This window comes from Lepus europaeus, chromosome 2 (genome assembly GCF_033115175.1).
Source record: "Lepus europaeus isolate LE1 chromosome 2, mLepTim1.pri, whole genome shotgun sequence".
In the NCBI taxonomy this organism is placed as follows: Eukaryota; Metazoa; Chordata; class Mammalia; order Lagomorpha; family Leporidae; genus Lepus; species Lepus europaeus.
The window spans coordinates 48,074,037-48,089,370 of record NC_084828.1 but is presented as its reverse complement, the minus strand read 5'-3'; positions in this window follow the sequence as shown (position 1 = coordinate 48,089,370).

Here is a 15,334-nt window from a genome sequence, read left to right as displayed (position 1 = left end):
TTCAAAAGCTAGAAGAGGAAGTGATTCTTCCAAATTCATTCTGTGAGGCCAGCATTACCTTATACCAAAACCAGGAGGGGACACAAGAACAACAGTAACAACAAAAGAAAGCCACAGGCCAAGACCTTTAGTGAAGATAGATGTAAATAGGCTCAATAAAATACTAGCAAATTGAATCTCACAGCACATTAAAACAGTCATTCACCATAATCAAGTGGGATTCATCCCAAGGATGCAAAGATTGTTCAATACCCTGCAAATCAATAAGCATGACATACTGTATCAGCAGAATGAGTGGACAAAGTAATTTGATCATCTTAATAAATGCAGGAAAGGGATTTGTATTTAATAAAATTCAATACCCTTTCATGATAAAAATTCTTAGAAAATTAGGTAGGAGAAACATATTTCAACATAACAAAGGCCATATGTAACAAGCCAATGGCTAACATCATACTGAAAGGGGAAAGGCTGAAGATCTTTTCTCTAAGCCCAGAAACAACTTGAGGATGTCTGCTTTGATTATTTTATTCAACAAAATACTGGAAGTCCTAGCTAGAATAATTGGGCAAGAGAAAGAAATAGACCATCCCAATATAAAGGAGGAAGTCAAATTGTCACTACTTGAAGATGTCATGATCTTAAATATAGAAAAACCCCAAAGATTCCACCAAACATCTGCTAGAAATAGTCAACAAACCCAGCGTAGTTGTAGGTTACAAAGCCATTATATGAATATCAGTGAATATATATGAATTATATAATTATATATATATATCAATGAATTACATGAAAAATAAATTAAGAAAGCAATCCTATTTCCAATGACTACAATGAATGTAAAGTACCTTTGAATAAATTTAACCAAGAAAGTGAGAGATCTCTACAATGAAAATCATAAATCAGTGATGAAAGAAATTGAAGAGGGTACAAGGAAATGGAAATACATCCCATGTGGATTTATAGATTGGATACATTTTATATCATAATCCATATGACATTTTTCACAGAACTAGAAAAATACTGCTAAAATTTGTATGAGACAACAAGAAACCCTAAATATTCTAAAAATCTTGAGCAAAAAAAATAAAGCAGGAGGCATTACACAATTTACTATGCTGTAATTAAAACAGCATAGTATTGACATAAAAACAGATCTGTAGACCAATGGAACAAAATAGAGACCCTAGAAGGAAACCTGCACATCCAGAGCCAATTTTTAACAAAGTTTCTAAGAGTGTGCATTGAAAAATATCAGTGCTTTTAAATAAGTGATGTTGGTAAAACTAGATGTCCAAATGCAAAAGAATATCACCAGATGCCTATCTCTCTCACTCGATGTAACAGTTAACTCAAAACGGATCAGAGACCTAAATGTGAGGCCTGAAACTTTGGAACTGTTAGAAGAGAAAATATGAAAGCACTTCAGGACATTGGAATGGACAGGAATGTTCTAGATTAGACCCTAGAAGCACAACAAATAGCAGCACAAATAAACAAATAGGATTTCACCAAACTACAGAATTTCATACAGCAAAGGAAATAATCAACCAAAGTATATTCTTCTAATATGTCATTACAAACTGATTTGTTTAAATTTCATGAAAATTTCTTTGAATTTTAGTATTTGATCTAAATCCTTTGTTTTCATCTTCTGTGTTTCCTATTATCTGTTAGTTGGATCTTCTCTATTTTCAATAATCATCACATTTCCTTAATTATATTTGTCTCTTACTTCATTTCTTTTGCCCTTTTACTTATAAGGCATTATCTGTTATATTTATTACTTTTGCAATCTCTCAATTTTAGTCTTCATTTATAAATGATTGTTTTAATTCTTTCCAAAGTTTTGCTCATTCCTTATTTTTTTCTAATTCAGCTTTTTTGCTTTTTTATATCTTGCATATTTTTTTAATGCCCTTTAACTAATTTAAAATTATCAGATTGCATTCTTTTAAAAAATATTTGTTTATTTATTTGAAAGGTAGAGTTACAGACAGGCAGAGGCAGAGAGAGAGAGGTCTTCCATCCACTGGTTCAATCCCCAAGTGGCCACAATGGCCAGAGCTGTGCTGATCCAAAGCCAGGAGCCAGGAGCTTCTTCTGGGTCTCCCACATGCAGACAGAGACCCAAGGACTTAGGCCATCTTCTATTGCTTTCCCAGGCCATAGCAGAGAGCTGGATTGGAAGTGGAGCAACTGGGGCTTGAACTGGCCCCCATATGGATGCCGGCACTGCAGGTGGCAGCTTTACCCGCTGCACCACAGCACTGGTCCCAAATTACACTTTTTTTTTTTTTTTTTATTACAGGCAGAGTGGACAGTGAGAGAGAGACAGAGAGAAAGGTCTTCCTTTGCTGTTGGTTCACCCTCCAATGGCCGCCGCGGTAGGCGCGCTGCGGCCGGCGCACCGTGCTGATCTGATAGAAGCCAGGTGCTTCTCCTGGTCTCCCATGGGGTGCAGGGCCCAAGCACTTGGGCCATCCTCCACTGCACTCCCTGGTTACAGCAGAGAGCTGGCCTGGAAGAGGGGCAACCGGGACAGGATCGGTGCCCCGACCGGGACTAGAACCCGGTGTGCCGGCGCCGCAAGGCGGAAGATTAGCCTAGTGAGCCACGGCGCCGGCCCCAAATTACACTTTAAATTTGCTATTATAGTTAACATTGCTTTCATTCAAGGGGTATTATTTTGCTCTTTATTATTCTTTTCTCCCCTTTGAATATCTTTATTTAGAAGTCAGCATTACCTTTTTGTGTTATTCTTTTGTTAAATACAATTTATTTTATTTACTTATTTTTTAAAAGATTTATTTTATTTATTTGAAAGACAGAATTACAGAGAGAAGTAGACACAGAGAGAGGTCTTCTATCCTCTGGTTCACTCCCCAGATGGCTGCAAAGGCCAGAGCTGCACTGATCCAAAGCCAGGAGCCAGGAGCTTCTTCCAGGTCTTCCACGTGGGTGCAGAGGCCCAAGGACTTGGGCCATGCTGGGACTAGAACCGGCGCCCATATGGGATGCTAGCGCTTCAGGCCAGGGCTTTAACCCAATGCTGCCCACAGTGCCGGCCCCAATACAATTTATTTATTTTTTTAAATTTTTTTGAAAGAGTTACAGAGAAAGGGAGGGAGAGGTGCATGTGCTCATTCACGCGTACACACGTACACACACACACACACCCCTTCTGTTCATTGTTTCACTCCTCAAATGGCTCCAACAGCTGAGACTGGGCCAGGCTTAAGTCAGGAGCCTGGAACTCCATCTGGGTCTCCCAGGGATTGTAGGAGCCCAAGGACTTAGGTCTTCTTCTGTTGCTCTCCCAGATGAATTATCAGGGAGCTGGATTTGAAGTGGAGCCATTGGAACTTAAACTGGCGCTCATTTGGGATGCTGACATTGCAGGTGGTGGCTTAACCCATTGCACCACAATGTGGACGGTGGTGTTGTTCAATTTTTTGTAATGCTAGTTTTCCTTATCATATAGAAGGAAGTGTGATTACCATAGCTTTTGTACCTTTATACAGCTTCCTCTCCTGCATTTTTATTTAACATATACATTTATTGTTTGCAAACATGATAGTTTGGTTTCTGAGATTTCTCACTTTAAGTGTTTTCACATTTTTGCTATCAATTTTTATGCAAATAATAAATATTCTTTCTCAGCAGGGACATTTTGATATACATGCTTTCAATGGAAAGACAAGGTATGCTATATCAAGAAAATATCTTGATTTGTTAACACTGTTGTATTTTTTCCTAAAAATTATTAACCAATTCATTAAATTTACTTGAGAGACAGGGAAACAGAAACAGAAAGACAGAGAGGCAGACTCTCATCCATTGATTCATTCCTCAAATCCTGGCTCAGTCAGGCCAAATGGCAGAGCCAGGAAGGCAATCCAGGTCTCCTATGTGGATGTCAGGGACCCAGTGACTTAAGTCATCTTTCATAGCCTTCCAAGGCATGCATTAGCAGGAAGCTGGAATTGGGAGCTGAGCCAGGACTCAAACACAAATATTCTGAAATGGGATTCAGTTGTCCTAGTTGGTGTCTTTACCAGTGGACCCAACAGTGCCTACACTGTTATATTTCTGAACCAAATTTTCTATTACTTTTTATGTTTTCTATTCCCTTCCCCAACTTTATTGTCATCTCTCTCTCTTTCTCTCTTTCCTCTCTGTCTATGGTTTCTATTGCCTTTTCATTGCGTATTTCTTCCCACTCTCAGCAGCTTTTTCTCACACATTTTTCCTGTTTTTAATAGGAATTCCAGCAAAGCAATTATGCTTCTGTCCCTATCTTTTCCCCCTAATCCTCTAACTGGTGGCATTATAAGTATTGAAACATATTGAGTGAAGCATGCCACAGTAGGCTGTCAAGAGTATATTTGCCATGGGGAATGGCTGGAGATAGAGAAGGGAAATTAGCGGGAATGGAATAGCAGTGGGCAAACATTATACTATTTTCAAAAGTAAAGGGAATGGGAGAGTAGTTGAATAAGATTGTGCTGTTTTCTCACTTTCCAAGTCTCTCCATCCCTCTCTGGCTCTAGCTACTAGTGCACACATATTGGGAAGGCAGTCCCTGCACTCTTCCAGCTTTGTTTCTTTTTCATGCACAGCTAACATTTTTCATGCACAGCTAACAGTTTTGCATCCTATGAAAGAGATATTTTAAATGGAGATTGACGAATGAAGGGTGTTAATTACAACTCTGGAAAGGAATGCCAGACATTAATTAAGTAATCATTCATTGCCTGGGCTTTGTGACTGGGAATTTCTTTCTGTCAGTTTCTTCACAGAGACTCACTCTCATTGTAGTTGTAGTTGTACCTTTCCCTCTAGAAAATTTGAACACATCTCTCGTGTTCTGATTGTCTTGTTTTCTGGGCTACTGGGAAAAAAATTTAAATTTTCTGTTATTCTATGTTTAAAGTAATGTAGGTATGGTCCTTCTTGATTGCTATCATGAGTAACCACGGATTTCACTTTCATAACATAGCAGTTAATTACTGAGACCACTTTAGCCTCCAGCAGCGCTTACCATTCTTACCAACAATCATTTTAAGAAGAAAAGGAGGGTTCTTTGTAGCAGTGGAGGTTCTATTCTGTCCTTTACCAGAGTAAACCCTACAAATGCTGGCAGGGTTCCTTCCTGTTGAGCAATAATGTGACATAAGATGGGTTTATATTAAATTTCCTAATGTCAGTTTTATGAAGGTGGAAGAACTCTATCACCTTTATTCTCAGTAGCTTGAAGTGTTTTCATATTCATTATGAAATTTTAAACCCAAATACTAAACATTGTACATTTTGATGCCATAGTAGCTTTGCATGGAAAGATGCAGTCTGATATATCAAGAAAAACTTTCTGATTAGTTGAAACAATTATATTTTTAAATTCAATGTTCTGGTATTTTTCTGTTTGTTTCTATTATATTTTTCTATTTTTCCTCTTAAGTCTTATTTTGTGACTGTACCTGAAATATTAATACTATCATTTCACTTGAAAAGTGGCCAAAGTTTCAAAAAATATGGATAACAAATTTCCTTTTGGTCTACTCTGATCCAGTTAGACTTTACCTGACCTAGCAAAATCATATTCACAGACACACAGACGCACACACTGTATGATTTTTTTTTCTTATGTGTCACCAATCTTCTCAGTGTAGCACACATTTTCCTTGGTGTTATCCATGCAAATTTACCACTTGTTCTCTCTTACAAATTATGTTTTTGGAAGGGATAAGAATTGAAGGAATATAATTTTCTTAAAGATTTATTTATTTATTTATTTATGATTTATTTATTTATTTATTTGAAAGTCAGAGTTACACAGAGAGAAAAGGAGAGGCAGAGAGAGAGAGAGTGGTCTTCCATTCACTGGTTCACTCCCCAATTGGCCACAAGCCAGAGCTGCCCCGATTCGAAGCCAAGAGCCAGGTGCTTCTTCTGGGTCTCCCACGCGGGTGCAGGGGCCCAGGTACTTGAACCATCTTCTACTGCTTTCCCAGGCCATAGCAGAGAGCTGGATCAGAAGTGGAGCAGCTGGGACTTGAACCTGCACCCAAATGTGATGCTGGCACTGCAGGCAGCGGCTTTACCCACTATGCCACCATGCCAGCCCTGAAGGAACATAATTTTTAAAGTATCAAAACCAACTGACTGGCCGGCGCCGTGGCTTAACAGGCTAATCCTCCACCTTGCGGCGCCGGCACACCGGGTTCTAGTCCTGGTCGAGGCGCCGGATTCTGTCCCGGTTGCCCCTCTTCCAGGACAGCTCTCTGCTATGGCCCGGGAAGGCAGTGGAGGATGGCCCAAGCCCTTGGGCCCTGCACCCACATGGGAGACCAGGAGAAGCACCTGGCTCCTGGCTTCGGATCAGTGAGATGCGCCGGCCGCAGCGGCCATTGGAGGATGAACCAACGGCAAAAAGGAAGACCTTTCTCTCTGTCTCTCTCTCTCTCACTATCCACTCTGCCTGTCAAACAAACAAACAAACAAACACAAAACCAACAACAACAACTGACATTCCTAGACCCCTTTAAGTGACTAAATCAGTTCTCATGTTTATTCTTTAATTCTGCCTTGATAAAATTCCAACTCATAGGATAGTATTGTCAAACAGCATTAGAAATCCATAGGATGCCCATCCTAAACTCTAGATAAGTATAGTTCTTTATTAAAGAATTTTATGAAAGTTAAATGAGACAGAATATTGAAAAAGTTTTGTTAAAGAAAAGAATAATATAAATATAGAGATTATTACTCATTTTATATTTATGAATTTTTAGGTTCTGTTTAAAAATCTCTTCTTGTTCTACATGGAATGCTTGGATACATATATGGTTACTTTCACTTAAAAAAATCCTTTACCTTCCCCTAAAATGAGACTGATAATGGAATGTTATTAAAACGGTATAAATGTCAGTGTAAGATTCAGAGAGGGGAAATTAGTTCTAATAACTGCAGTAGAGTTCAGCACTAAATCAATTTACATATCTTAAGTTAATTTCTCTTACATATACTGCTGCTACAAACTTCACATAAGCTGAGGTGAAGTATATTAGATTACTGTTAATGTAGTAGAGCTATTTATTTCTTGAATACATCATGTATCAATCTCTTACTTATTTCAGCTGAACTGTTTTCTGATTTCTCTGACTGCATGGTCAAGAATGATAATGTAGTCAGGTTGCAGGCTATCACAAGTCTCTCTTGACTATCAGAATATGGATTTTTGTCATAGGCATAGTCCATTAAAGGTCAAAACAAAATATTAAGGGTGAAAATTCACATATAAGTATCCATCCTATTGCTGCTTCCAGGAATATTATTTATCAAGAGAATTTAATTAATCAAATACAGTGAATACTGTCCTTTCAGCCTTGCCTCTGGTTGGAAGGCATATGCTTCAATTAAATTTATGAAAAGAATGATGAAAAATACTTTCAGACTTAAAACAAGTTCTTATTGACTGTGTAGAATGAGATATCTTTCAGAAAGTAGTGAGAAATACATTTTTCTCATTGAATGGAGATAGTGGTTTACTAATCAAGATGTATCTTTAGACATAGACAGAAGGAACATGGTACATGGAAAAGTTATAAAGGGAGATGTGGGAGCTGATACTTTGTGGGTCATTTTAGGAAGTTTCACAAAAAAATTGCTTCAGAAAAAGGAAGTAAGTCCTCCTTTTTTGCAATGTTTAGGACACAAGAACAAGATCTTTCCTATATTCTGGGGATAAATTGTTTTCCTTTATAAAAAATACTAATGAAAACTATACCATTTATTTAGCATTTGCTAGGCATACAACATCTGCCAAGTAATTTCCATCTGAACCCTGTTTGAAAAATCCTCGGTGTCAGGGATTCTTGTACTCATTTGAAAACCATGGGAAATAAGATGAAGAGATGCTGAGAGCCTTGTGATTCTGAGCCAGTCCTTCTGAACAGGGCCTGTGCATGCCGTTCTCCTCCCCCACCCTCAGCGGTGCCAGTGTTTCCTCATCCCTTCTGCTAATTGCTTTCTCAGGCCATAACAGAGAGCTGGATTGGAAGAGGAGCAGCTGGGACCAGAACCGGAGCCCATATGGGATGCTGGTGCTCCGGGCCAGGGCGTTAACCTGCTGCACCACAGCGCTGGCCCCTCAAATATATTTTTATTTATTTATTTGAAAGAATTACAGATAGGGAGATAGGAAGATGGGCGGGGGGAGAGACAAAGAGAGAGAGAGAGAGAGAGAGAGAGAGAGAGAGAGAGAGAGAGAGAGAGCTTCAATCTGCTGGTTCATTCCCCAGATGGCTGCAACAGCCTGGGTGGGGCCAGGTGGAAGTCGTGGAAGTCAGGAGCCAGGAGCCTCCTCCAGGTCTCCCACATGGCTGCAGGGGCTATTTCAACCTTGTGTGTTTGGTATAGAGAGTACAAATGATGATGATGACAAAGATGAATATGTAACTGTACTTTCCATCTTTTAGCCAACATTCTTTATGCTGCATGTGGACTCACATATTTAAATTTCGTAACAATCAAATAGTAAGGATGTTGACACATAGAGAATTTTAGTAATTTGTAAAAGTTTACATAGAAAAATAGAAAGGATTCCTACCACGGCTAGGCTTGCCATGAGGCTCATTCTTTAACTGCTGCCCTGATGCTTCTGGTCAACATAATGACTGAATATGATGTTCAGAATGATGCCTTGATTTAAGGGAAAAACAAATTCTTAACTGTGCTCCCAGCATCTTCAATTCTGGCCCCACCTACAAAATCATAAAGGAGCTGTTCTTTCTCTCCATTGCTTTATATTACACACATTCACTGGATGCTTGTTCTGTGCAAGGATGTGTGCCAGGCAGTGTGATGATACAAAGATGAATCAGAAGCCCAAGGAATGTGCAGATAGAAGACAGAGATTGTGAACAGCCATAATGAGGACAGGAAATCGTGAGAGCCACAAAAAAGGGTACAGAATTCACCAGACATGAAAGACGAGAAGAAAATATGTTTCCTTTCAAGGAGTAAACAGATTCTTTTGTACATGTCTGAATGGAAAAATCAAGATCATAGACATGGTAACTTAGTTCTAAAAATTATCAGGGAATCTGAATTAAACATGAATTTTATGGACAATGATTCTCTGGAACATGTTTGCATACTCTACATGTTTTCATCTGAGATACCCTCTTTCCCTTATTATCCACACACCTAACTCCCATACCCTACATAAATGTGGACGTGGAAAATTAAACATGAAGTTAAATATTTCTGCTTAAATAAGTGGCTTATGTGAGACAGACAATTTTCCCAATCTGATTTCAGTTATCATTCAGTGAACTGTAAATATTAAATAAAATGACCCACTTGGCAGATGACTGCTTAGAGCATTTTTGTGTTTTGAAATCTCTTTATTCTCCCTCCCTCCTTCCATTCCTTCATTTGTTCCTTCCCTCACTTCTTCCCTCTTTCCTTTTCTTCTTTTCTCTCCTCCCTTGCTTCTTTCTGCCCTCTTCCTCATCCTCCTATTCTACTTCCCACTCCTCTATCTGTATCTGTATCTCCATCATCTCTTATTTCCACTGTTTTGTTTCTCTCTTTCTCTTTTTGGAAGCTCAATAACTTAACAGTTCTTTATATACTCGAGTTAAGAATAATGAAGGGGCTGGTGCTGTGGCAGGGGTTAAGCCACGGCCTGCAGTGCAGGCATCCCATCTGGGAGCCTGTTTGAGTCCTGGCTGCTCCACTTCTCATCGAGCTCCCTGCTAATGTGCCTGGGGAAGCAGCAGAGGATGGCCCAGGCCCTTGGGAAAGCTTCTGGCTCCTGGTTTCAACCTGGACCAGTCCTGCCATTTGGGGGGTGAACCAGTGTAACTCTGACTTTCTAATAGATAATTAAAAAAAAAAAGAATGATGGAATGATTATATTATTGATTTCATAAAGAGATATTCAATAACCAAAATAAGCTAAGTTTTACCTTACAAAGTCTATTGCAAACATATGCAACAAAATTTGGTGATTTTTAAAGTTCATGAATAATATTAAAAATTGACATTTAAGAACTATTAATGTAATATTATGGCTGAACAATGCTTCAAAAATTTATTACTAATACTAAGAAATTCTTCTTCTTCTAGCTGCCTGCTAATGAATCTATGAAGGCAGTGGATGATAGCCCAACTACTAGGGTCCCAGCCACTCACATGGGAGACCTAGATGGAGTTCCTGTCTCCTGGATTCAGCCTGGTCCAGCACTGGCTGCTGTAGGTATTTGGGAAGTGAACCAGCAGATAGAAGACATTTCTCTCCCTCTGTCACTCCACCTTTCAAATAAATAAGTAGTAAATAAAATTATTAAAATGAACATTTTTTAAAATTTGACAGATAGAGTTAGTGAGAGAGAGAGAGACAGAAAAGTCTTCCTTCCATTGGTTCACCCCCAAAATGGCAGCCACGGCTGGAACTACACTGATCCGAAGCCAGGAGCCAGGTGCTTCCTCCTGGTCTCCCACATGGGTGCAGGGCCCAAGTACTTGGGCCATCCTCTACTGTCCTCCCGGGCCACAGCAGAGAGCTAGACTGGAAGAGGAGCAACTGGGACTAGAATCTAGTGCCCATATGGGATGCCGGCGCCGCAGGCAGAGGATTAACCAAATGAGACACAGTGCCGGCCCCCTAAAGTGAGCATTTTCTAATAATGTATATGAGGAAATCTTATTTCTGTGATCTAAAATACTCTTACATAATATTTTTTAAATATATCTGACTCTATTATGGAAACACTGATATAAAAAGAGCAACCAACTGAATTGTCTTATCTGGATATTTGCCAGTAGCTGACCTGAACACTTGAATAATTGTGTTTACTCTTATCCGTAATGAAAGAAAAAAAGTTTATAAATATTCACCACAAACACAATATTTTTCCTGAATAATTTTTTTTTTTTGACAGGCAGAGTGGACAGTGAGAGATAGACAGAGAGAAAGGTCTTCCTTTGCCGTTGGTTCACCCTCCAATGGCTGCCGTGGCTGGCGCACCGCGCTGTTCCGAAGCCAGGAGCCAGGTGCTTCTCCTGGTCTCCCATGGGGTGCAGGGCCCAAGCACTTGGGCCATCCTCCACTGCACTCCCTGGCCACAGCAGAGAGCTGGCCTGGAAGAGGGGCAACCGGGACAGGATCGGTGCCCTGACCAGGACTAGAACCCAGTGTGCTGGCGCCGCAAGGCGGAGGATTAGCCTAGTGAGCCGCGGCACCGGCCTTTCCTGAATAATTTTGATTGAATTCATGATTGTGCAATCTGTGGATGTCATGGGCTGAATGTATTTCTCAATTGTGTGAATGATTCATTATAGGCACATACTTTACATAGTTCATTTGGCAAAGCAATAGATGAAGAGTATACTACTACTCTGATGATAAGGTCTACAAAATATTTCTCTAAACGATTGATATTCTATTATTTAGTGTCTTAACATTTTGATTGAAAAATATTACATTCCCAAATTACAACTATGAAACAAAAACATGCTTATCTAATTTTAATTGCAAATTTAGGGAAAAGGTATGTATATGAAGTTTTTCTCAGTTGAAGGTTGGGTAGTATGAACTGTGTTCGTGTATATTGTCTTTTCAATGGAGAGGAGGAATTAACAACTAAGGGGAAAAAGTTTATAAATTAGCATTGAAAAACTTTGGGAAATGTATTTTTTTTCCTTTTTCTGAAAATCTCCCCAGATTCCATGCTAGTTAGCACAGATTTGCTTTGAAAATTCTGATCACTATTAAGAATTATAGTAAGTTCAAACTTGTATTTGTAAGCTACTGTATTACTCTGCTATTGTTTTGTAAATTATGAAAAAGCATGAGATTCCCTATATCAGAAGCAAAAGACTTAGGTCATAGACTTTTCACTCAGAGCACAGCAAACAGTACGAGCTTCATGTGTGCAGTTCTTCTTGCTCCCCAATCTCATGGTGGGAAGATACACAGAAGATGCTGCTCATGTAGTAGGTTTAACACATGCACAAATATAGTTTTGGAACATGAAACTTAGGTTATTGTGTACTTTATAACAAGCTGCAAGCACATCTGTCTAATATTTGCCCTGTGGAGAGACCTTATATACAAGAGGGCTTAGAATGAGTCATACTATCTCTGTCTGCTTAGGCTGTTTATTACATAGATATCCTGGAAAAGAGTTCATAACAAAATATAGTTAGTATCTTTGCTAACAAAATATACAGAAATATGAGCTACTTATGGAGAATTATCTTTGAACAAATGCATCCCTTGTTTCTATATATTTTTTTTTTTTGCTATGACAGATATTTCCAAGTATACAAAAATCTAGTTATTGTGTTTGTTAGAAACTGGGACAAGATCTGTTTAGTTTGTCTCAGACAACATTGAATTGAGAACATTCCCCAGAAGACTTAAGCAGATGGGTTAACATGCACTGTTCACCACATGATGGCCTTCATGAGCCATTAGCATGTCCCTTACAAAGCCAGATGGCTCCTCCTTAAGTTTCTGCATTGACTTTTCCACTTGGCTCAGGAATTAAACATATTGAAAGACATGTTGGTTGTTTAGCCTCCACTTTGTTCTACAAAGAAGAAATCCAGGGAAATTCTCTCATCCATATCAATCCTAGCCAGTAAATCCAAGCCTACCTGAATGCCTTAGAAACTTGAAAGTCTCTTATGACCACCACTATGGCACAGGCTGCCTTGCCTTTTGAAAGGAGCCATATTGATATCTTTCACTTGAGAAATATTATCCTGACGGTGACCCTGGATAGAAAGTTTGATTTCCAATCAATGATACCCTTTAGGAGCTATGTTGGTCAAGGGGCAAATGTAGTCTGCTGATTGGGTCGTACACTTTAGGATTTCACATTCAACTTGAATATATTTCTAATTAGAGGAAAGACCAGATTTCACTGTATTACCTACTGGATGGCATTCCTCTGCCCCACTGAATGGGAAGTTGAATGGGGAAAACATCCATAAGTATTAGAGGGGTTAGGGTCATTAAATATTCTTTCTGAGAATACAAATCACGGTCAGAGTCATTGGAGAGAGGACCTAGGAGACAGTTGAATTTGCATGTACATCAAATTTGGAGAGCTACATTAAGACAGTTTCCTTCCTATGGAAATGTCCATAGCAGTACCAGATGCTTTGGGATGGTGAAGAGTACAGAATGTCCATTGAATATGTTGACTGTCAAACTATTGTTGAGTGGTTTTGCAATAAAAGCTGTACCATTGTCTAATTGCAGATAGAATGCAAAGAGGTCTAGTCTTTGTTCTTGGTCCCTAAGAGATAGCTTCAAGATTTTGAAAAGCCCTGCCTGATCAAAAATGTCTTTGATTACCTGGGGACTTTGAACTACAGTGTGATTTACGGTGAAGGCTTTGGGTCATGTGGCATCAGTTGATTTTCTTAGTGGCTTAAGACTGAGGTCAGCCATGTATGTGGCCAACCATGTTTATGAGAACAAGCTGAAACAAAGTCCGTGAACCCCAAGATTTGGAGGCATTTTTCTGGAAGGCAAGCAATATGCCATGCATACTGCAATATTTGTTCTAAGAAAGTCACATTCTCTGTGAAACTATCGGGAGAGGACAACTGGAAGCTCCATGTTTGGAACTTTCTTGGACTCTGCTCTATACAATTCTTCCCATGGCTGATATACATCTATCTATCTATCTTTCTATCTATCTATCTTTTTATCTATTATCTATCTTTCTCTGTGATAAATCATAATTGTGAGTGTAACAGCTTTCAGTGAATTGTTAGTAATTGTAGTAAATTATTTTTTTAAAGATTTATTTATTTATTTGAAAGTCACAGTTACACAGAGAGAGAGAGCGAGAAAGAGAGAGAGAGAGAGAGAGAGAGAGGTCTGTCTTCCATCTGTTGGTTCACTCCCCAGTTGGCCACAAAGGCCAGAGCTGTATCAACCTGAAGCCAGGAGCCAGGAGCCAGGAGTTTCTTCCAGGTCTTCCCCGCAGGTGCAGGGGCCTAAGGACTTGGGCCATTTTCTACTGCTTACCCAAGCCATATCAGAGAGCTGGATCGGAAGTGCAGCAGCCGGGTCTCGAGCACGAGCCCACGTGGGATGCCAGTGCTTCAGGCCAGGGTGTTAACCCACTATGCTACAGTGCTGGCCCCTGTAGTAAATTATTGAAAATAAAGAGCATCTTGAGGATACCTGAACCTGCAAATTGGGACAGAAGTGAGGACAGTATGTGGACTGCTTCTTAAAACCACAACTCATTAATTTCAAATGCCAGAATGTTGTAGCCACGGTAGACTGGAAAAGCATTGTATAATCCCCAAAAGTCTCCACTTTTAAATATAAATCTGAGATACTACTGGAACCAGTGCTACTGCTATCTTGGATATGCCATTTCTATGTGGCCCGTGAGGATTATTGATCCTCTGTATTTTTGACCTTCTGACCTTCACAACCCTTGAGTACAAGTATATCCAACTTGATAAACCTTGCTACTTATATTTCTATTGATTCTACTGTTTCCTGTGTCCTATATTGTCTACCATTTGGAAAACTACAAACTGGTCAATTAAAGGTGCTCCTATTTAGCACTACTACTTTCTTAAATATAGTATTTCCACTTGATGGGTGAAATTTATTGGTCCCTTCTGAACTTCACAACTTTTTTTTTTTTTTTTTAGGATCTATTTATTTATTTGAAACTCAGAGTTACAGATAAAGAGGGAGAGAGGGAGAAAAGGAGAAATGGAGAGACAGAGAGAGGGAGACAGAGAGATCTTACAACCAGTTTCACTCTCCAAATGGCTGCAACAGCCAGGATTGGGCCAACCTGAAGTACAAGTCAGGAGCTTCATCTTGGAATCTTCTACATGGGTGGCAGGAACCCAAGCACTTTGGACCATATTCTATTAATTTTTCCAGGCTATTAGCCAGGAGCCTGATGGGAAGTGGAGTAGTTGGGACATGAACTGGCTCCAATAAGGTTTACCAGTGTTACAGGCAGCAACTTTACCTGCAATGCCATAACATCAACCCCTTGAACTAAATAACTCTTGAGAAGAAGTCCAAAATCTCAAGTGTTCCTCTGTTGGAGGTTCCTTTCCTTTTGCATATATTCTAATATGTAGCACAATTAGCCAAAGATATTCATAGCTTAAAGAGAATATTAGAATTCTGGGAATATAAATGTAGAGAAAGCTCCACAGCTGGTTATATAGGTAGAGAGTGTTCCACAGCTGGTTGGATGATTCCAATATAGTCTGTTGGTATCCCACACCAGGGATACTGATTCATAGATTAACAACTATGAAA